General features: G+C 47.1%; 1 long non-coding RNA gene across 1 annotated transcript in view; it reads right to left on the bottom strand.

Moving 5' to 3' along the window:
* The window catches only part of LOC146798775 (uncharacterized), a 76,828-nt gene extending 57,367 nt beyond the window's left edge, over positions 1-19,461 (bottom strand). Inside the window, exons 1-2 of the long non-coding RNA XR_014968765.1 lie at positions 19,405-19,461; positions 19,076-19,300 (exon numbers count right to left, since the gene is read on the bottom strand). This is a non-coding gene — a long non-coding RNA (uncharacterized LOC146798775). The remainder of the gene's footprint in view (positions 1-19,075; positions 19,301-19,404) is intronic.
* Between the last annotated feature and the right edge of the window lie 4,751 nt (positions 19,462-24,212).

Raw genomic sequence — 24,212 nt, 5'->3', positions numbered from 1 at the left:
GACCAGCTCCCCTGGATGGAGAACTGGTCCAGATATGCCACTCCAGTCCATGAGAAAGGAGTCTGTGGCAATGGTCACTTGCCGCTGAGGATTGCCTGCCTAATGGCAATTTCTTGTTTTGTCTACCATTTTAGTTAGTGCTGAACTCTGGGTTTCAACACTACTAGATCCTCCCATCGACGAGTCGCTTGTGACTACCGCCTGGCTAGACACTCTTGCGGACAGCGCATGTGACAGAGAGCGTTTGGAACTATTGCAGTGAAAGAGGCCACCATTCAAGCAGTTCTCAAATCATTCTTACTTTCAGAGGTTGTGAAGTCTGGTAAAAGGGAAGCCCCCTTTCTAGGCCTTCACTCTCTCACTACTGGAGTATGCACTGCTGTCACTGTGTTTAATATAGCACTCAAGAATAGTTGTGTCTGTTAGGGACAGAGGTGTGATATTTTTAGCGTTCATTGTGAAACTTAGTTTTTGGAGGAGTGACACTGCTTGCTGTGCGTGGGCAAGGCGATGCTGTTGGCTGCTTCTCTTTACCAGTCCATCGTCCAGGTATGGAAAAGCATGAATGGTTTATTGATGCAAATACCACAATACATTTTGTGAATACCTTTGGGGCAGTTGTGACTCTGAAGGGTAGTACTTTGAACTGGTATTGATGTCCACTTACCACGAACCTGAAGGTACTTGTGGTATTGCTGGGTGGATGGGGATGTGGAAATAGACGTCCTTGAGCTTGAGGGTTTCAACTTATTTCCCAACACAGAGAAGAATGACTTCTTGTAGAGTTGTCATTCAGAAGAACTCTGACACAATATATCGGTTCAAAGCCCTGGGGGAGAAGATTGTCCTGAGTGTGCCATCCTTCTTGGGAATTAGAAAGTATATGGAGTATTGCGCCCTTCTGTAGAAGTGCCTGTACTTTCTTATGCAGCAGCCTTTGATACTTTTGGCTGATATTTTGACGGCAAGGTGGCTTGTTTGTAGGTGTAGTATGGAACTCCAAGCTATTTCCTTGCTAGACGAGGGATAGGACCTACTTGTCTGAGGGTATCTTCTCCCATAAATGGAAGGTATAAACATATTCTTTCAATGACAGGTGTTTTATAAGGGGGTATTGAATGTAAGTCACTCTTTTGGAGGAGAAGGGACGTTCCATTGGGCTCCTAAAACCCTTGCTGCAGCTGTTTCTGCTGCAGCTGTTACACCTGTTGCTGTGGGATGTCTCAGGAGCTTGTACTTTTTGAAAGGGCTGCTGTTCCTGAAAGCTAGGGTGCTGTGTAGTTACTGCAGCCTTGGCCAACGCTTTTCCTCTGGGTGCAATAGCTCATTCTTGCCAGTTTGAGTTTGGAGGGCCTCCATAGCCCTGGCTGACACTTTCCTAATATTCTCAAGCATGGAGTCTACTTGAGGCCCAAACAAGTGTTTGCCATCTAATGGGACATTATAGGACAAGTAGGCCAAAGCCTGAGATCCTGAGCCACGCGAGTCTTTGAAGCAGGACAATGGGGTTGGTTTTGTGTGATACACCATAGGCAGCACGAGAAGTTTATCAGATGTTGGCGTGGGAGATTATTTCCTGCACTAACTTCGTGCCTCTTTTGCAGTAAGACTGTGGCAGGAGTTTTACCACCTGTTCCATTTCTTCCCAGTCGTACCAGTCACACCTGGACACCAGGCTTATTGGGCAGGTGAAGCACATCTGTGTCGCTGACCCTACGCCCACTCTCCTGCCAGTTGTATCAGTTTTGTATCTTTTCGTGCCTGGTAGCATGGCGTCCTGGGTGCTTTGGGCATAGACCCTCTTACTGGCAGTGTGGACCACCAGGGAGTCCAATGGTACATGAACTCCCTTGTTGAAGGCTTCACCCAAGGCCGCCTTGTGCTTATTTTTGAACCTTGGGGTTACAACCCTTGCTTTTATCTGGTCTTTGACATTTTCACCTACACATTGGACCATGCTCTTCACCATCAGGAATAATTGAAGCTATTCTAGTCTTGGAGAGAAACTCTTCCTCCTCAAACACGTGCAGTTTCACCTTGTTTTCATCCACAGCCCTCTGGGGGACGGGTTAACATGTCAGTCACCCAGAGGTGAAGCTTTCACTGCATAGGGCTCTAGCAGTGGGTCTTCCAGGGAGTGCACTCAGTGGTCGTCTCCGTCATCATTTAAGATAGGCTCTTCATAGGAGGCAGGAAAATCTGGCTCATTCTCAGTGTCCGAGTCAGTGATGCTTGCTGTGAAGGCGAGTGTGCTGGTGACTGCGCTGCAGGTGTAGGGCTGGAGTCTCTAAGCCTTTTTTTTAAAGGTATGTGGAACATTGTACGCTCCGCCCTGTGTAGAGGTGAATGTACATTTTCCTCTACGTGACATCATGTTGATCCGCCAGTCCTAGGGAGGGTGTCGGATCACTTGACATCAACACAGGTGTCAATGCCGTTTTCAAAGCCGACTTTGGATGCAGAAGTGGAAGAAGCACATAATCCTCATTAATCTCCATCTGGGACAGCCTCAAAAACTGGGTAGGAACAAGAATGGGGTCACCGTCCTGCTACAAGTTGACATACGGTCAGCCTTTGCACACCACCGGCTGCTCGCCATAGGCTGCATGACTCTGGGAAACAGCGTACAGTTTTCAACTAGATAAAAATGCTTCCCCAAGGATAGGATTAAAACTGTCTCCCTACCACCATTCAGTTTTGCACCCTAGATCAGTCCAGTGGGTATCCCCAGGCTCCCACATATTGCAGCCTTACTCTTCTCCTTGAACTGTTGAGCTCTTTCAAACTTTCATGCTACAAATAAGCTGAGGACACTCGGATCATCTCAAAACTCAACACTCAAGATTTTGACAATGCCTATTTGGTGTAGAACTATGGCTGCTAGCGAAATTTATCAAACAGTGCCCCAAAAACAGATGCACTCACCTATGGTTCTTGGCAAAACTATGAAACCTCCTCCTTAAAAACAGACAAACTGAACTATGGATCTTGGCAATGTTATAAACACATATACTCTTGGCCCAGAGAACATGGGTAGCCACCTATTGTTTCAGTTGAAGTAAAAAGCCTTGGGATAATTATTGATTCCAACTTCTCGGGTTCTCCAGTCTGGTCTGGTCTGCAATTCTATGACACATCTACTCATATCTAGGGCTCTCGCAAAGAATACCGGAATCACTGATGCTAGTTAAAGCCAGATGGGATTATGCACAGATTGTACATCAGTGGTTAAATGAGCCAAGGAGAACCTGAGTATCACTAGGGTCTCTAATACATAAGACAAAGTAATAAACAAGTACCTTCATTTAATTAAATATATATAAATCTAAATATACAACATGTGCCAGTGACAAAAAAAGTGCTTGGTGCTCTTTTTAGTGCTAAACACACTAGTGAGTAAAGTGATCAACGTGCATCATGTAAACAAAACCGGCCCATTTAATGCGAACACAATAATAAAAATAGGGTCCGTTTTATAACTCAATGATGCTTTGATCCCTTAATGAGAGGAGATCATCATCTGGACTCTAAGGGGGAGATGAACAAGTTACTTACCTTTGGTAACGCTTTTTCTGGTGGATACAGTATTTGCCTGTGGATTCCTCACCTTATAAATACCCCCTGCGCCAGCATTACGCGGAAAATTCTTTCCTGGCTCTCCCACATCGCCGAGGACGTCACAATAGCACGGCTCCGCTCGCAACACCGTATGACGTCATCGGAGCCATAAGAGGACCTCGTCGGCGTGCTGATGTCAGTTCCACCCATTTTTTCCGTGCCACCGAGGCAAACGGGCGGACCGACACATATTCCAATGCAAACATAGCATACCAAATATATAGATATATATAAATTCACAATTGCATAATCAATAAAGACATAGAGAAATAGCAACTGAATAAGTCTTTCTCATTATTAAAATATCAACATGATTAAGACATATTAAGATAAAAAAAAAATTTGGTAGAAACAGGTGGACAACGGGGAGGCGGGCGGGACAGTGAGGAATCCACAGACAGATACTGTATCCACCAGAAAAAGCGTTACCGAAGGTAAGTAACTTGTTCTTTTGATGGATACTTCTGCCTGTGGATTCCTCACCTTATGAATAGATTCCCAAAGCCGTACACCTCTTAGAGGAGGGTGTCCACCTGACTAGACCAAAAAATCTTGCAAAACAGAACGAGCAAAATGGCCATCCCTCCTCACCTCAGAGTCCAAGCAGTAATGCTTCGCAAAGGTGTGGCGGGAGGCCCAAGTTGCTGCCTTACAATTGTCAACAACAGGAACACCTCTAGCCAAAGCAGAAGAAGTAGACTTCGCTCTGGTGGAATGAGCTCTGATACCTTCAGGAGGGTCCTTCTTGGCCAAGGCGTAGCAAATCTTGATGTACAAGAGAATCCGCCTGGAGAGAGTCCTCTTGTGCACAGCCTTGCCTTTCATCTTCCCAACATAGCCCACGAAGAGCTGATCATCCAGCCTCAGATCTCTTGTCCGATCCAAGTAATAGCTGACAGCTCCCTTTGGGTCCAAACGATGCAGTCTCTCCTCCTCCTTGGAAGGGTGAGGGGGAGGATAGAAGGTAGGTAAAGTAATGGATTGTCTCAAATGAAAAGGGATAACCACCTTGGGAAGTAAAGCAGCCCAGGTCCTTAACACCAACTTATCCGCATAAATGGTCAAGAAAGGAGGTTTCGAACTAAAAGCCTGAAGCTCACTTACCCTCCTAGCCGAGGTAATGGCCATCAAGAAAACCGTTTTAATAGAAAGAAGCCTCAATGGGCAAGTATGAAGAGGCTCAAACGGAGAACCCATTAAGAAGGTAAGAACGAGATTCAAATCGCACTGAGGCATAATGAAAGGTGTGGGAGGGAACTTATTTGTAAGGCCCTTAATGAAACTCATGACAATGGAGGACTTAAATAAAGACGGCTGGTCCGGCAAACATAGAAAAGCTGACAAGGCCGACAAATAGCACTTAACAGTGGCTACAGCATAACCCTGCTGTGCTAAAGAAAGTGAAAACTCCAGAATATTAGACGAACGGGCCTTCAAAGGGTCAATGTTTCTCTCTCCGCACCACTTAACAAATCTGGACCATCTGGAAGAGTAAACAGACTTAGTGGAGTGTCGCCTGGACGATAATATAACATCCACTATATCCGGCGGCAGAGAGAAGAAACTCAGGTTGCCCCGTTCAATCTCCAGGCATGAAGGTGCAGGCTCTGGAGGTGGGGGTGTAGAACCTGCCCATGCGACTGCGAGAGGAGGTCTGCCCTGAGAGAGAGACAGAGCGGAGGGTGCGATGAGAGGTGAAGTAGATCTGTGGCCAATCCGGGGCGATCAATATGACTTGGGGCCGGTCTTGGCGAATATTCCTCAGAACCTGAGGAATCAAAGGTATGGGAGGAAACGCGTAAAGGAGTTGTGAACTCCAATCCAATTGAAGCGCGTCCCCCAGCGCTCCCTCCATCGGAAACTGGAGACTGCAGAACAACAGGCAGTGTGCATTCTCGTGAGTGGCAAACAGGTCCAACCGAGGAGATCCCCACATCTGAAAGATGCGTCGGACCACCTTCGGATGAAGCCGCCACTCGTGATCGGGCGAGTAACGCCGACTGATACTGTCCGCATGAACATCCAGCACACAAATCCGATGGTTCTGAGCCCAGGACCAGAGCCTCTCGACAGAGACGAAACGACCCTACACCTCCCTGTTTGTTGATATACCACATCGCGGTAGTGTTGTTTGTCAGGATCTGAACAGACTGACCGCGAACGGAAGGGAGGAAGGCCTTTAGTGCCAAATGAATCGCCCGTAATTCTAGCAGGTTGATATGAAGCAACCTTTCCTCGGGAGACCAAATACCTTTGACCCCCAGATCCCCCAGATGAGCACCCCACCCTAGAGTGAAGGCATCCGTGATCACTGAGGCCACCGGTGGAGGAGGCTGAAAGGGCTTTCCTTGAGACAGGTTGCCCTGCACACTTCACCAAATCAGCTCCGCTGCAGCTTCTCTGGAGATCTTGACCTTCTCCCCGAGATCTCCGATTTGCTGATACCACTGCCTGCGGAGGCACCATTGGAGTGCCCTCTTGTGCCAGCGTGCATGGTTGACCAACAGAATGCAGAAAGCGAACAGACCGAGCAGGCGAAGAACCTTCAGGACTGGAACAACTGCTCCATCGTGAAATAAAGGAATCATTTCCTGTATGTCGAGAATCCTCTTCGGAGGTGGGTATGCCTGACACACAGAAGTGTCCAGTACTGCCCCTATAAACAGCCTGCGCTGAGAAGGTACTAGGTGAGATTTGGGTACATTTATCGAAAAACCCAAATTGAATAACAGATGAGCTGTTACCTGCAAACCAACTCTGGAGACTCCGCTTTCAACAGCCAGTTGTCCAGGTAGGGGTAAACAGGAACCCCTGAGCTTCTGAGATGAGCCGCTACCACCGCCATCACCTTTGTAAAGACTCGAGGTGCGGAAGTAAGACCGAACGGAAGAACCGCAAACTGATAATGTTGCGACCCTACCGTGAACCGGAGATACTTCCGATGCGACCTCTGGATGGGAAGATGAAAATACGCATCCTGTAGATCGATGGACACCATCCAGTCTCCCTGTTGCAGTGCAAGGAGAACCTGAGCCAAGGTCAACATTTTTAACTTCTCCTGTCTGAGGTAAAGGTTCAAAACCCTGAGGTCCAAGATCGGGCTTAAATCGACCATCCTTTTTGGGGATCAGGAAATACCGGGAGTAGCAACCCTGACCCCTTTCCTGCTCCGGAACCACCTCTATCACACCTTTCTGAAGCAAGGTAAGAACCTCCTGCTATAAAAGCAGTAAGTGGTCCTCTGAGCACCAAACCTGGCGAGGAGGGTAAGGAGGAGGAAACTCCAAAAAAGGGAGGGCGTACCCATTCTCTACAAGATTCAAGACCCAACGATCTGACGTGATCAGTCTCCACTCTTGTAGAAAATGGGACACCTGACCCCCTACCGGAACAACATGTTCTAAGATGGGGGATCTAGAACTGCTTTCCCGATGTACCAACGGTGGCGGGAAGGGAAGTAGAGGATGAGGAGGAGGATTTCTGTGGAGCTGCACCCCGAGGCCTCTTTTATTCCTGCCTCTGTAAGACTTGTACAAGGGATTCTGCTGTTGCTGGCCCTGTTGAGATTGCTGACGGCCACGAAAGGAAGCCGATCTCCCAAATCCATGATACCGCTTGTAGCCGTACCCTCTGGACTGCACCTGGAGGCCTAGAGACCTTGCAGTAGCCCTGCTGTCCTTACAACGCTCTAAGGCTGAGTCCGCCTTTGATCCAAAGAGCTTTGACCCATCAAAGGGCAAATCCAGCAAAGTCGCCTGACCATCAGGTGAGAAGCCAGACGAACGAAGCCAAGCCCGCCTCCTTGCAGCCACAGAAGATCCCATCACACAAGCTACAGAGTCAGCAGTGTCCAGGCCTGATTGAATCACCTGACGTGCAGCAGCCTGCGAATCAGAAAGGACTTCCATGAAATTAGCCCGATCCTCCTCAGGCAACTTAGGAGCTAGCTGTATGACTGAGTCCATTAAAGCATGAATATATCTTCCGAGAAGACAGGTAGCATTAGTGGATTTAAGAGCCATACTCAAAGAAGAGAACACCTTCGTTGCCGCCTGCTCCATCTTTTTAGAACTCCTATCACGGAGAATGGTAGGGAAAGAACCAGAAGACTGCTTTGAACAAGAAGCCTGGACAACAAGACTTTCCGGCGTAGAATGAGAGGATAAAAAAGCTGGATCACCAGGAGCAGGCCTGTACCTCCTATCAATGGAGCGAGAAACAGCAGGAGCAGACAAAGGCTTCTGCCACACCTCCAATATTGGCTCTGTCAAAGCATCCGTAAATGGAAGCAACGGTTCAGTAGAAGATGAAGAAGTATTAAGAACTTCTGTAAGAATGTTAGATTTCACCTCAGCCGAGGGAAGCTGTAAACCAAGCAAATCAGCCGCCTTCCTTATGACCACATGATAAGGAGCAATGTCTTGCACAACACCAGCAGTAGCAGATGAGAAATTATACTCAGGAGAAGTATCCAATCCACTTGCCTCACGGAGGCACTCAAACTCATCCATGGAATCAACAATCTCCCTTTCCTCCTGATTCTGTGCACACTCCTCCTCTTCAAGGATCCTCTGCGCCTCTCTCCTAGAGTGCTGCTTAGGAAACGACGTCGGCGGCGCCACATGCGATGTCGGTGAAGCCATCAATGGCATCGACGGAGGAGCATCGACCTCGACGCCGATCGAACTCGAGGCGGTGCCGAATCAACAGCCGAAGGAGTCCATGGAGCCGGAGTGGAAGACCTCGGCGCCGGGAAATGCCAAGCCGGAGTCGACAGCAAGAATGGCATAAAGGGTGCCTGAGGATAAAATTGAGGAACACCCAAGTTAAAGGCCAAAGGACCCATGGGGCCCGAAGGCGCGCCGGATGGAGCAGAGGCCCTGGAAAACATGCCAAACATCGCATTAAGGAAATGCGAAGAGTCTGATCCAGGAGCAGGAAAAGCAGGATATGGATCCGTACCTTCCTGAGGTCGAGCTGGAGGCTGTGGAGCCGGGGACGGTGCCCGCACCGGAGAGGACACTCGGCCTGGAGACGACTCCCTAGGCACCAGAGACATCGCTGGAGCCGGTGAGTCTTCATGTTGCAAAGAGCCCTTCAACGTCGGAGATGGAACCGGCGTCACATGAGGAGAAGGAGACAGTGAAACGAAGTCCTTCCTTCGAGGCCGTTCAGCCGGAGTCGGCGACCTCGAGGCCCTGGCCTTCGAAGAGCGGTGTCGAGAGCCATGCCTCCTCTTGGACTTCTTATGCTTCCTTGACTTCGATGTATGGGACGACGAAGACTTCGCTGTCTTACGACCTCTCTTCTCCTTTTGGCTTTGGCCATGAACAACTTAGCCTCACGCTCCTTAATGGCCTTAGGATTCATCTTCCTGCAGCTTCGACACTCCTCGACATCATGGTCCGAAGATAAACACTAGAGGCAATCTTCATGCGGGTCCATGATTGATATATGCCCGCCACACCCCCTCTAGGGTTTAAATCCGGTCTTCCTGGAAGTAGTCATCAGGAAACAAACAAGAGATACAAAGTTTTTCTCAAAGAAAATGGAGAGCCCTAAGAAAAACCGTTCAGCGTCTACGGCACGGAAAAAAGGGAACTGACGTCAGCACGCCGACGAGGTCCTCTTGTGGCTCCGACGGTGTGGCGAGCGGAGCCATGTTATTGTGACGTCCTCGTCGACGTGGGAGAGCTAGGAAAGAATTTCCCGCGGAATGCTGGTGCAGGGGGTATTCATAAGGTGAGGAATCCACAGGCAGAAGTATCCATCAGAATTACTAAGATTTTGCGCCATGTTGGAGTCACAAAATCTTTTTTCCCCAAATTGCTTTCCAGCGCCAAACTTGTTTAGTGCTGAAAATAATGGAATAGAAATGTGAAGTTGCGCATAGCGCTGCTATGCACTACTTTGCCCCATGGGGGCGTACCTAGGGTGGTGCAGGGTCGATCCCATGCAACCACCCAAGGTTTCTCAAGCTAAACCCAATTTACGAAATAAAGTCGATTGGGTTTAGCGTGTCTCTGTGGTGCACGGCAGCTGATTTCAGCACCAGCGCTAGTGAGAGGGGAGGAGAGTGCCTCATTTTAGTAAATAGGGTGCTTTGCTCCTCTCTGTGTAGTGCAGCACAGCATTGCAGCTGCTGCAGTGCACTACGTGAATTTTTTTTTAAATATGCCCCTTAGAACGTTGAGCTCGAGGTGGGTGCATACAGATAATTAAACAGCCTGAAAAGGGTGGGGAGGGTTGTTCCTAGGGCTCCAGAAGGCAGCAGAGGAGTAGCCTATACTGAGGGAAAGGTCCGCAGGTAATAATTGGGCAAGGCAGGTGGGTAACCTGGAAAAATCACACAGAAACCCAGCAATGGGGATCGATGTCTTGAAAGAGGAGGAGGACTGTGCGGCGAGCACAGTGGATCCAATTGGTCTGACCAACTGGCTCCATGCTATGCGGCAAGGACAATGGATGGGTCCTGAGAAAAATCCTGTCTTTGTTAACCTGAATGAATGGCTTTTGCATAGTAAGCACCTACAGTTCGCTGATTTGCCCGAGGAAAATGATGGTAACAAGGAAAACTATCTTCCAAGAAAGTAACTGGATGGGGCATGAATGTAAAGGTTCCACGGTTGACCCCATGAGTCTTGTGAGCACTACATTTAGGTTCCATAGAGGGGCAGTATGTATTCTGGAAGGTATAAACCTCTTGAGGCCATCCATGAAAGCCTTAACTACTGTATTTCTGAATACCGATAAATGCTTCCTGTTTTTCATATAAGCTGCAACAGAAGCTAAGTGTAAGAATATAGAGGTAGCGGCATGGTCTGACTGTAGATGTCGAGGATAGCAGGCTATGTGCTGGACATTAGGCTTTAAGGGGCCCAGGTGTTTGTTGATGCAGTATTGAACATACTATTTTCACTTTGCAGCATAATAGTCCTGTTTGGTTGGATCTGCGCATTTATCATAGAACGGTGAAACATTCCTGGGCAAGGGTTAAATAGCCAAATTCTAAGACCTAAGGTATCAGATCACTAGGTTGAGCTGCCTGGGGTCTGGATGCCTAATCTGGCCTTGGATCTCTATGAGAAGATCCTGCTTGAGGGGCAAATTCTTGTGGGATCTGATAGACATCTCCAGGAACTTTAAATACCACGGCTGCCTGGTCCAGGTGGAAGCCACCAGGATGAGTGACAGAGATGTTGTCTCATCTTCCCCACTATTTATGGGAGGAGTGGCAGAGGCAGAAAAGCGTATGCAAAGATCCCTCATAAATTCATCCATAGAGCAAGACTGTGGTTACTTGGAGGTGATGTTTGGGCATTTTTCCTTTTTGGGTGTGGCAAACAGGTCTTTTATTTGGGGTGCTGGAAGTATCTTTGTGGGACTTGAGGGTGAAGTTCACACTCATGGACTTGCTGCAACAGGACTGCAAAATCATTGTCCACCCCTAGAAGGTATTCCACTGGAGTTGTAAGTCACCACAGATCGCCATTTGCCAAATCCCCTGTGCCTGTGCTTTGTAGTGTTGGGAATCTTGATTAGGACTACATTCCCTTGAATGATCTGCCAGGATGCTTAAAGAGCTATGTTTGTGGCAACTAGCTCTAGTTACTTCATGTAATGACTGTTTTAGTGAAGGACCACACTCCCTGAATAGTCACGTTGCTGAGGTACACTCCCCACCGTGTGAGAGAGGCTGATTGCCACTTGCAGAATGTGGTCTGTGAAAAGTGTGCCCTGCAACAGATTGTTGCTGTTCCACCATTACAGAAAGCGAAGGGTGCTGGCCTATACCATCACTAGATCTTCCCAGTGACCCTTTGCCTGTGACAAATACCACGTAAGGCACTCTTGAAAGGGGCACATATGTAACCTAATATGAGGCACAATGGAGATGCAGGATGCCATCATCCTTAGAAGGAAAACAACGACAGGAGTAAACTCATAGACCAGGTTGAGATCTGGGTAATGAAGTGTGGAACAACAACGTCTCAACTGTTATTATTGAGAGAGCTAATTCATAAGTAAACCTCCTTTTCGGGCATGAGAAAGTAGAGGGTGTAAACTCCCTCCATTGTTGGTGTGATGTGTCTGTCTATTGTGCCTTTCTGGAGGAGTGCTTGGATATCTGCTTCAAGAAGGCGAAGATGGTCTCTGCTGAGTACATCGGCCGAGTGAGATGTAGGGAGGGGATGTGAGAAGTTCTAGGTATCTGCTGTAGCGAATCGCCGCTAACAGCAATTAGTCTGATGTGATTTCCTACCGGCGAAAAAGAAAAGTGTGTAGTTACCCCTGACAGGTGACGTGATCAGGGGGAGGAAGGACCAGTCAATGCTTGGAGGTGGAGGTTCCTTTACCAAACCCACTTCTGCCCGTAACTCTATTGCTTCCCCTAGAACCACCACTGGAACAGCCATTATCAGCCTGCTGATGGAAGGTTTGTTCCTGTCTTTGGTAAGACTGTGGCAGGTCGGGCAAGTTGGGTTTAACCCTGCCTTCTGGGTTGTTGCTTCCAAAAGGAACCTTTGGGTAAGGAGGTTTGCAGGGTACCCATTTATTTCAAAATCTCTGTGTCCTTTTTAATCTTTTTGAGTATTTCGTTAACTAGGGGAAAAGAGTTGCTCCCTGTTGACCAGGAAATTGAGGAGATGCTGCTGGATCTCAGGTTTGAACTGAGAGATGTAGAGGCAGTCATATTGCCTGAGGAGGGCATTAATATTAAGGCCTTTAAAGGCTGTGTCTACTGCATCAAGCGTACAGTAGATACTGGCGCTGGAGATGACCTTGCTTTTAGGGCACTATTTACTCCCCCTCTTCATGTACTCCTCTGGGAGATGTTCAACAAGGTCCTGCACCTTCTCACACCAGAGCCCATCATATCTGGTGAAGAAACCAACAGAGTTGATTATCCACCAACATATGGCTGTCTTAACAACTAGCTATCCTCTTGCCAGCCACATCGATCATCTTGGTCTCTTTATCAGGCGGCGGGGCATCACCTGTTTTTGGCAAAAGCCTGTTTATGGACATTATGAACCACCAGAGAGTCAGGGGGAACCCAGGTTCATAAGTGAGGGTTGGGTCATTTTTATATATATATCTATATATATATAAATATATATACAGCATCTGGTAGCTCGTGAGTCATGCTGAACTTGAGATGTCAAAATGCTTGTGTTTCGCATTTTAGATATGTTTATGACCGTCTCTCACCACTGTGAAATTCTGCCACATGCTCTGGTTTGTATACATTTTTGTGAAATTTAATTAAAAAAAATAATAATTATATATATATATATATATATATATATATATATATATATATATATATATATATATATATATATACACAGAGAGAGAGAGAGAAAGAGAGAGATGGAAGACTGACATTCAAGCATTGTTGTAATACAATACAAACTTGGCATCTTATTAGGAAAGGCAATGAGGCTTCTCCAGAATGGGGAGGAGAGTCAGTGAGGAATTTGCAGGTAGATCAAGTATCCACCAGTAAGCTTGTTACCTAAGGTAACTTTTTCTTCTGATCAATCATTCTGCTTACAGATTCCTCACCTTCGAATAGACTTCCAAACAACACTCTCCTTGGGTGGTGAGACTGGATCATTAAATCAGAAAATAGTGAAGGACATACTGGGCAAAGTGAACATCTCTCCTCACTTCTGAATCCCACCAGGAGTGTTTGGAAAAAGTATGGGGGAGAGTACCACATAGTCACCTTGAAGATATCATGTGCTGGAATTCCTCTAGCGGGGAATAAAACGGACTGACGTAGAAGATTTTGCCTGGTGGAATGAGCACAGATTCCTTCAGGTGGGTCTTTCTTAGCTAGAACATAGCAGAGTTCGAGGCATAAAATGATCCAGCAAGATAAAGTTCTGTTCAGTACTGTCTTTCTTTCTTTACAGCCAATGTATCCAACAAAGAGCTGGTCATCTGAGCAAACATCTTTTGTGTGGCTGAGGTAGAAATTTACTGCAAGCTTTGGTTCAATACTGTGATGCCTCTCCTCCTCCTTGGAGAAATGTGGTGGAAGGTAAAAGGATGAAGGGTGATGGATTGTTCCAGATGGAAATGAGAAACCACCTTTGGAAGGAAAGTGGCTTTAGTTAACAATAACTTGTCTGGGAAGAAACATTTAAACATGGGTAGGACAGACAAGGCTTGCAAGTTGCTGACTCGGCGAGCTGAGGTGATGGCAACTAGGAAACTGTTTTAAATGTGTAGGAGAGTAGGGTCTGCTATCCTATGGTCACCCCAAATTTTTGCTTTTTGCTTCACTGGTTTTTGACATATTGAGGCTGTGGGCCTGCTAATCAGACCCCCAGCCTGCTGTTCTCTCTGCTAAATTGACACTATGCACTTTAGGTGCATAACCCATTGGAACTGGATCACCCTGTGAGCCCCTGTACCAGTGTACACTAGGTACCCAGGGCATTGGTGTATCTAAGGCCTACCAGGGACTGAAGCATGTATTGTGCCACCCCTGGCCTGGCCTAGCAATTTGACACAACTGGCTGATCACTCAGCTGGGGTAAGTTGGTGTATCCACCTCTTACTTAGGTGTAGTATACCTATACCTAATCTTAAATGGGACACATGTTAACCTATAAGTCACTCCTATGGCAGGCCTTAACAATCCTGAAGGCAGAGTGCTTGGTTCCATGTGAGATGGTGCTCTAGCATGAGCTGAGCCTGTCTGCAGTGGTCGGAACAACTTCCTTCTACCGTTTCCAGATATCGCCATACCATATACTCTTAAGTGCATTATGAACCTCGCGGTTAAATGCTATCTTTGGTTTGGCTTTATCAAAACATGTCGAGTAAGGTGTCATACGAATTGGAATACTAACCCCTCGCCAATTCTGGCGACGGGGTTAGCATTCCACCCTTCTAGAGGGACACGACATGTACAGAACCTGAAACCTGGGTAAAATCAGACATAGCCTCAGCTCCACAAAATGGACGCTGCCACCACAGACACAAGTCTGCCCTCCTGCTGCTGGGAGTCCTTCCAGCTTGGGAGACGTGGACAAAGGGTTTCCTGCCAGGGGAGGTGCGAGCACCACCCCAGACAGGATTTTGTGTATTGGTCAGGTAGGGCTTGAATAGAATACAGACATGCCTGAGGCTCACAAGGAGCCTCGGTGCATATGCCAGTTCAAACCGGTCCTGGGGCACACCAGCCCCAGACCTGGGGCGAGCTGGACAAAGGATTGGGGGTGTAACCACCCCCCTTCCTGGTCCCACCCTTAGGGAGGGACCTAGCAGGTAGTCCGGCCCCTAGAATCCGCTTAAAGGTGGGAGCTGTGTCCTAAGACTTCAGACATCCTGGAATCAACTTGAAACTAAGAAGAAGACGGGAACTTCGACGTTCTGCTGCACAGAAGACTGAAGGAAATCTCCCCTATGGTCAGGGAGTGACCATCTTGCTAACGCAAGCACCATCCAGCACATCGACGTCTGCTTTGCCGCCGCCTCCCGCCGGAGCCCGAGCCCAGAGACCGACAAGGACTGGACCTCCAGACCTCTCACCGCCCAATCCACAGTCCCTGCAAAGAAGGAACCCGTGGAGGCACCGAGACACGTGGAGCCAGCCACCTTGGAAGACACTTGACTAAGCTGAAAGCGCGACAACAGAGGCTCCCTCCGAGTTGTGCTTTGGGTCCTGAGAAGCCCAACACCCGAGCAGCATTTGCATCAAAGGTGAGCCCTCCAGCATCTCCACGATCTGCGTGGGGCCCCTCTGCACTTTGCGACTCGACGCGCCTAACCGGTTACTGGTCCGTTGACTAGTGGCCATCTTGGCGACCATCTTGAAAAACTACGACGCTGGTCTGGTTGCTCCAGACTGGCCCCTGCTTCCCTCCAAAGGAGCAGCCCCTCTGACCTTGCTGGTCAGAGATAACAGCTTTCTTTGATTCCTGCGACTCCTGCTTTTGCCAAGGCTTGTTTTCTTCTTCTGAGTCGCCGACACCGCCGACAGCGAGAGCCTGCGTGGGACAGCTCGTGAACCGACTCCTGGACGTCGTCGACCTTCAGGGACCACGTGGCTGCAGAGACAAGCTACACCTCTTCACCTGTTTGCACCCAACATCGCCTGGTACCTACCTGGTGCCACGCCGGTCACTGGCTAGTGACTGTGAACACTGTCCCCTCTGCTTACAGGTCTTCTACACTTCCGATCCATCCTTGGATCCACCGCATCTCTTCTGGACCGACCGCCTGCAGCATCTTTGTCATCAGGCTCCATTGAACAGATAGACGAAACCCGACGCACTTCGAGCCCTATGCACCCGCTTCCTGTGGGTGAGGTAAAGCTGGCACTCCGGTGCACAAGTGTAGAGTAACATCTCTAATGTCTAGGTTTGAAGTCTTAAGTTCGTAGTCCAACCAGAAGACCCTTCTAGCAGTAACTTTTGAACATTTACGCACCCATTGAAAACCTATGGGCGCCCGCGTGTAACTTTCCTCACTGCACACGCGACCCGTGGACCTCCTGGTCACTAACTAAAGTTGGCTCCTTGTAGGCCCAGCGATTCTAGAGGCCCTAGGCCTTTTCCCTTTCCTGTTCATGGTACTTATACCACTATTTTAGTATATGGTTTGAGCGGCCACCAGGGCCTATCCATATAAAGTGCAACTTCTGTATATTGTGATACTTTCTTGTTTAACGATTTGTGCTCCTGTGCTCATAAAGAGTCTAGGGGATACTTTGAGTAATAAATACATATATATTTTGAATATATATCTGTGTGGTGTCCTTTCATTGGTATAAAAGGGGGTTACATATGGTAAAACAGCTTGCTTAACATGCCAAAACGAGTTTAGCCTGAAAGACTGCTTAGCCTACGCTACCACTAGGGCAGCTGGTCCGAAAAGGTTGACTTACAACCACACCATAAGGGTTGCTTGGCATGGTACAAGGTGGTCACTTTAACTAGTGAACATCATATACCAGGCCAACTTCTCACAAAATGTCAAAAGCATCAACTGGAAACTATGTATGGGCTCAAATGCATTCCCCATAAAAAAAAGTCAAAAACAAATTAATGTCCTACTGAGGCATTATAAAAGGGGTTGGTGGATACATGTTTGTGTGACCTTGTGAAATCATTACTGGAGACTTTAACAGGGAGGGTTGATCTGGTAAACAGAGAAAAACAGACAGTACTGAGAGGTATCCCTTGACTGTAGCCACAGTGCAGCCTTGTTGCATCAAGAAAAGTGCAAACTGTAGAACGTTGGCAAGGGACACTTGATGTATCAATCCTTCTCTCGGCACATCACGAAACAAACTTGTCCCATCTCCCAGAGTAAATTGACTTTGTAGAACAGTGACAAGTCGCAAGGACCATGTCCGCCATTTCTGCTCATTCGCCACGCATGAAGGTGTAGGCTATGAAGATTTTGGTGCAGGATCTGATTGGGACAAAAGGTTCACTCTGAGTGGTCGAAGAAGAGGGGCCACAATTAACAGATGCCGAAGGTATGTATATCACACCACTTGTCAGTCCGGGGCAATAAGAATGACCTGGTCTTTCTTTCAAGAAGTTCAAATCTCTTTCCCACCGTCTCAACTGCACTGCAGTTCGGGTTTTTCCAGATCTCCTAGATGTTGGAACCACTGATTGAGAAGGCCCCACTGCAGAGCCCTTGTGTGCCAGTGTGTATGACTGACCAACAGGATGCAGGAAACAAACAGACCGAGCCAAGGGAGGACCTGCCATTCTGAATCTTGAGCCCCCACCTGAGTCATTGGAATCATGTCAAGATTGTCTCATGTCTTCTGCGGAGGAGGAAAAACTCTGAGCACGTTGATATTCAGTACTGCCCTGATGAACAGGAGGCACTGAGAGGGCTTAATGCAAGATTTGTGTGGATTGATTGAAACCCCCAAGTCAAACAACAGGGAAGTTGTCGACTGCAAATGATGGAGCACAAGCTTGGGCAACATTGCTGTGTCAGTCATCCAGGCATGGGAATACTACAATCCCTAATCATCTGAGATGAGCTGCTATCAAACTTTTTAGACATCAAGGTGCTGATATAAATCAAAAAAGGAAGTACTGTAAATTGGTAATGGATAGTACCCACCACAAACTGCAAGTGCTTCCTGTGGGATTGCAAGATTGGAATGTTAAAGTAAACGTCCTACAAGTCTAAAAACACCATTCAATCTTCTAGTTTCAGTGCTAATAACACCTGAGCCTGGCAGAGCATCCTGAACTTGTCCTTTCTGAAGAACCAATTCAGGAACCTGAGATAGAGGATCGGCTGCAGACTGCCATATTTCCGGGAGTAAGGAAGCAAATAGGGTAGCACCACTGTCCAATTTCTTGCTGTGGAACCAGTTGTATTGACACTTTCTGCAACAGGATCTCTACATCCTGCTGAAGGATTCTCAGGTGTTTTTCTGGAACCTGAGAAGGATGAGAAGGACAGCGAGTGGTATGCTGGCAGAAGGGTAAGATGTTCCCAGACCCAGCAGGACAAAGTGACTGCCTTCCAGGCCTGTATCAAAAAGGGTAACACTTCCTTCCACCAGCATGTTGTGCCCCTTCCTAGGCCCACTCCTCCTGTTTCCCTGGTGGAGCTGGGAAAGATGAGGAAGAGGGAGGAAGGGAGCTGTCTGGCACAGCCCTTACTTTTCCCTCTGCTTGCCATTCAAAGGGGTTCCTCAAATGTTGCTGACCTGGTGTGGAGACTTATGACTACTATTGGAAACCTCTAGAGAAGGAGCTTGGCATCTTGAAGGGATGATAAGTACCAAGAGAAAACAGCAGTCCTAATGAACATTCTGTCACTCTACCTTCTTTGAAGCACTCCAGTGCCACATCTGCTTTTTGACATGTCTCTGTCAAAGGGCATGCCAAACACATCCAAGAATCCTGTGAACTGTAGCCATTCATGGCTTCTTAAGGTCACAGATGCGCCCAAGGGATTTGTCCACCCAGTCTGCTATATTTAGGCCAGCTCGCCCAATATATATTGAGAGGCATCCTTCCCATCTCTCACTGATTCTGAAAAGTGATCCTTCAGATGGTCTGGGAGATTTGGGATCCCCATGGCTACGAGAGAGCATGGGTGGTGCAAAATGGGTTCTACCTACTTAATTCCCATGGATTGTTTGCTTTTGACTACCCAGTTTGTGGCCTTTTGCTGTGAGTGAGCCTCACTACTGAGTCTAACTCAAAGACAACTGCAGACTAATTACTTGTGAAGGACTCACATCTTTCGCAAATAATAACCCAATTTCTTATAATGTGTACATCTTACTAATGGAACAGGTGGTGTTAAGGGAGTGAAGGGCTAAGCTACCTGCCAAAGAAGTATTTTTACCTATGGCTTTCAAGTCTTAGGGTTCCCTTTCAGGAAGATATGTAGGAAACGCCTTAGGATTGCATTGGTACATAGAGTGTCAGGCATGGGGCACACTAACCTAGTGGGTGAGATGGCTTTGCAGATGCCACTTTCCAGCTCCTTCACCGAAAGTAACTGGAATCATGCCAACCCGACAAGGTAAAGGGGAAAGGTATGAGAAGGGAGGAAGAACTCCAGTTGCGGGTCAACTTCAGACCTCTCAGCCTTGCTTCGTCCATGCAGTCATCTCTAGTCACTGTTGTTACATTGTCAGTACTTCAGCTTTAGGGCCTCATTGATACTGCTAGGAAACAAGGAGGGATTTTAAGTTATGTCAGAAAACCAATTTGCTCTTCTCTTGCTGTTACTTCCTCCTACCAACGAGCCTCTCTTTTCCCCACTGCTTACCTTAACATTCCCACTGTAGAATGGTTGTGGTTCGATTTTCAGGGTTAGATTATCCACCTAAGAGATAATGCACAATATGTTAGACATCTACTTTTCTAAAAGTTCAAATAATGTAGACTCTCAAATGTACAATCAAAGCATTTTAGCCTCGCATATTTGGAGTAAAACAGGCCGAAAAGACTGGGACGGTGCCCGATAGAATCCATATATTGCCAAGGGCTTTTCTGGTACGAAGCCATATGGGCTTGCGACCAGTCTCATTGGGACCAATGGCTCTGCAGAGTGGAATGGTTCAGCTCCTGAAGACATCAATCATGGCTTGCCCGAAGGCCTACAAGATCCACCCTCAGGTACTCTGAGACATTGGTGACCCATGGGGGTTGAGGAGAAGGGGAAGGTGGTAGTGGCGATGAAGGGGCCGGCTTGAGGAGTGCTGGCAAAGCCACCAGGGCAATCTCCACTCACTCTAGTTCTGCAGACTGGTACAGAGGAGAGTTGGACATTCATAACTGACTTTTGAGGAAAAGAAGAGTGCTTTTTATTCTTCTTTGAAAATCTGGTAGGTGAGAATGACCTTGATGGTGACCTGGACCAGGCCCTTGACCGTGTACTTGTCCTGCGGTGCCCCCAATGACCCTCTTCAGACTACTACTGGAATCCAAACAGTGTTTCAAGTGCATCATTAAAAATGACAAACAATTTGAAATAGCATTCAGTTCTTTATTTACAAGACTTCGATTAGAAAATGAGAGCAAAGGAAAAACAAATGAAAGTGCTTAACCAACTGGCAAAACACCCAAAACCCATGCACAGATGATTACTTTTAATAGGAAAAATGTATTATCAAAGAGTCATACACACAACAGTAATGGTCGCTCGTAGAGTTACACAAACAGAGTTACAAATATAAACCATGACGTGTAAACAGACAAAAAGTGGCTGAGGGAAACTACAAAAACAAGGTTCAAAACAAAACTGAGACACATAGCAAAAAATGTATCCTCTTCATTTAGAGCCACATATTGGCGTCGACGGCGTTTCAACCCGTTGTTAGTTAAAGGGTCATCATCAGGACAAAACATCAGATATTAGAGCCTCCACAGGATTTCAATAAAATATCTGTATCATCAAGAGGAATTCATCAGATTAAAATGTGCATCAAGCATGCAACCTCCCAAGCAGCAAATGCAAGACACAAAATGGTAGTAATCAATACTTGTGTTGAAGTCCATAATTTCTAGGGCTTCAAAGAGATTGTTGTGATCTGAACAAACGTCTAAAGTGTGTAGCAGTTATGCTGGTAAAGGAAAACCAGGTTGGTGTGCTTATTCAAAATGCTCAAATGTCACCGCCTTGTTCCACCAGCATTCCGGCTCCGGTCAATCCCCGCACTGAAGCCATAAAAAGCTTGGGCCTAGTCTCTTTGATGACCTTCAGGTGCGCGTGCTAGTACCAAGGCACCAGAGTCCATCGTTGTGCAGTTCCGTGGTGGACATTCGGCCATTGCACCAATGATATGGTTTATAACCTGGTCTCTTCTGAGGTTACATGTCCCTATCGGGCAGGAACAGTTACGTTTTGAGAGAAAATGTTTTGCACAGTGTGTAAGAGAATGAAGCTCCAGAGGCTTCAAAAGGAAAAATTTAACTGATGCCAAGACACTGGTCCTCGCACTCTATGGCCGCGACGAAGACATTGCAACCCTGTGCCTGACACTGTAACAAATCCTGCACCCTCTCCCAAAGCCGGAGAGCTGTTGCAAATGTTTCAGAACCAGCCTGGCACCTGGGGATATTCAAATGTGAGGGGTCTGCAGGTAGACATATAAACCAGAAAAGTCCTTTCATATACGGTTTTATGATTTTTTATGAGACCAGAGTGGATAAAGTGTCTTCCGTTTTTATAAATCTATATATTACCGCTAGATGGACTCACACTGATGAGTGTTCAACACCACTCTTGGTAACGTCCTGTAAGTATAGAAATATTTGGTGGGATTGCATAAACATTGCATAGAATCCATTGCGCCAGACACAGAAACAATTCCACTTGGCGTTATATGTGTTTGTGGTTGCTGGAGCTCATTATAGCGCCAGGACGCTCTTGCATTCCGCCGACAGATCCAAATTACCAAACTCTAAGTATCAGGTACCATGCTGTCAGGTTCAGAAACTTGAGGTTATGGGGGTGTATTTCTCCGTTGAGTCTGAAGGAGAATGGAGTGCTTTTTCATTGGTATCCCCAGGACAGCAAATAGTTTCAGGAACACAGTGTACTAGTACTGACATGGCCTCCACCAGGGCAGTGAGAATCAGAGTACAGTGTTCTACCTTCCTCAGCATCCTGGGGATCAGCGGGAAACAAATGGAAGGTTTATGCAAGGATGTTCAACCATTTGATTGAAAAAGCATTGCCCTTGGTTCCAGGCTGCTAAAACCCACCGGCGTAACAACAGCCTTTCTTGTTGCTCCATGTGGCGAACAAGTCCAGTGTGCGGTGACCCCACTAGTTGAAGATGTAATCTACTTGATCCAGTGGAGCTCCCACCTGTGGCAGTCCATTAGTGTTTGACTGAGTCTCTTTACTTGATTGCTTTGTATCCTGATAGATGTTCCACAGCGATGTTGACCTGGTGGGAGATGGCCCAGTTCAATACCAGGCTTTCTTCCAAGAGAGGACGGGACATTGCTCCTTCCCACTTGGTGATATAAAACATCGATGATGTATTGTCTATCCTGATGTGGACTTTTTGACCTGCAAGTCTAGGGTAGAACTATTATAGGCCCAGTCATAATCTTTTTTTTTTCTTTTCAGTTTTATATAGTTCCAACTCGACTCAAAGGTATTGGATCACTTTACATGAGCATCAGTTACAAATCACAAGGACACATTCATATTTTGTTTTGGGGCAATTAAGTGACTTGCCCAGAATCAAAGGATATTGAGCTGAGGCCGAGACTCAGACCTGGTTGCTGAGTTCCATAGCCTGCAGCTCTGGCGGTTAAGCCACATCCTCTTCCATATTTTATGATATGCAGCTCAAGGATATGGATATGAAGCATCTTTACTTCACATTACCAGAGTTCCCTAGTCATGAATTCCTGCATTTGAGCTCCTCAGCCCTCCGTGGACACATCCATGAATAGCATCCGTTACCACGCCTGCCAAAACTACACGTGGCTTAACAACGCAGTCAATACCATGACTGTGTCATTACCACGAGTTCCATTACAGCGCAAGTCATTACAATGACTTGCTTTAGAGAAGCACTGGTTTTTGGAATAGTTTAAATTACTATTCCAACTCCAGTCGGTATCAGTAGAGAAGGTGTTGGACTTAAATTCCACGACCAGTCCAACACTACAGTTCCTAAAGAAAGTCGTTATAATGACTTGCGTTGTAATGGAACTTGTGGTAGTGTCGCGTCGTGGTACTGAATGCGTTGTAAAGGCACTACGATGTAATGCCTGCGTTGTAATAGATGTTTCCCCACATGCATCGTAAAAAGTAACGCAGCAGTATTCAGAATTATTTGCAACCTGCAAGTCAGGTAGGCAGGTAGCCCCAAACATAGGCTGTTAGCATAGTCCATCTGTGAAGTCACCAGAGCATAGACAGTAATCTTACGTCCCTCCCCCGGCAGATAGCGTATACATTTCCTGATGAATCTCAGGTTCAAAAAGCAGGTAGAGAAGATGTGACACACCTGTGCCATGAATGATAGATCCTTATCCAGTCTAATTAAAAAAAGTTTAGCTGAATCGGCCAGAGTTGGGTGCGGATTCAGCTCCGTGGGCCACCAGACATTCAATGGGGGGGTGATGCCTGACTGAAGAACAAGACCTTGGTCTTTTCCAGGTTTAGTTTCAGGCAGTTCCCATTCATCCAGACAGAAATATTTTTCAGGCATTCCTTAAAATTATGAAAGCCCACCGCAGAGTGTTCTTTAAAAGATAACAACAAGTGTGGGTTGTCCGCATAGGAAACTACCTTCATACCCCAAGATTCAATGAGGGTGGCCAGTGGGGCTTGGTAAAGATTGAAAAGCAACGGACTCAGAGCCGAGCCCTGAGGCACCCCTCACACCATTGCTTTCCATGAGGATGAGAAAGGACCGAGAAAGACCTATTGGGAGAGGTCCTCCAGGAATGACCGAAGCCATCCCATCCACACCCAAGTGGCTTAATCTCCCAAGCAGGATCGGTTGTGCAACTGTGTTGAATGCTGCAGACAGGTCTAAAAGTACCAACATGGCAGATGAGCCCCGGTCCACAATCTCTCTCACTGATTCGGAGATTTCTAAAAGAGCGGTCTACGTGCTGTACCCAGCTCGGAAACCCAATTGAGAATCATGTAGAAGGCTATTAGCTTCTATAAAGCCCACCAATTGTTTCTGAACCACCTTCTCTAGGATTTTAGCAGGAACTGGCAGCAAAGAGATAGGTCCGAAATTGCTGAGCACCCCAGGGTCAGAATGCGTTTTTTTTAGTAATAGCAGCAGGAACGCCTGTTTCCATGCGGCAGTATAGATGCCAGATCTGGTTTAGTGTGGGCTCTAACCATAGGGCCAGCATACTAAAAAAACAGGCAAGGGAGCCAGACTTGCACTTTGATAGATCTGGTCTCACCGACGACACCTGCTGATGCCGCCATAAGCCGCTGCTCGCACTGCGACCTGTGGGCACCGCACACTGCATCTCCCGGATTCACGCCTCCGCCTTGGTATCCCCGACAATGCCGCTCCACACCGAAATCGAAGGCACTGCTTGCACCATGGTTCGAGGGCACTGCTCGTAAAGTTACACGAT

Source organism: Triturus cristatus, chromosome 9 (assembly GCF_964204655.1).
Source record: "Triturus cristatus chromosome 9, aTriCri1.1, whole genome shotgun sequence".
Taxonomy (NCBI): Eukaryota; Metazoa; Chordata; class Amphibia; order Caudata; family Salamandridae; genus Triturus; species Triturus cristatus.
This window is presented reverse-complemented; position numbering and strand designations above follow the sequence as displayed.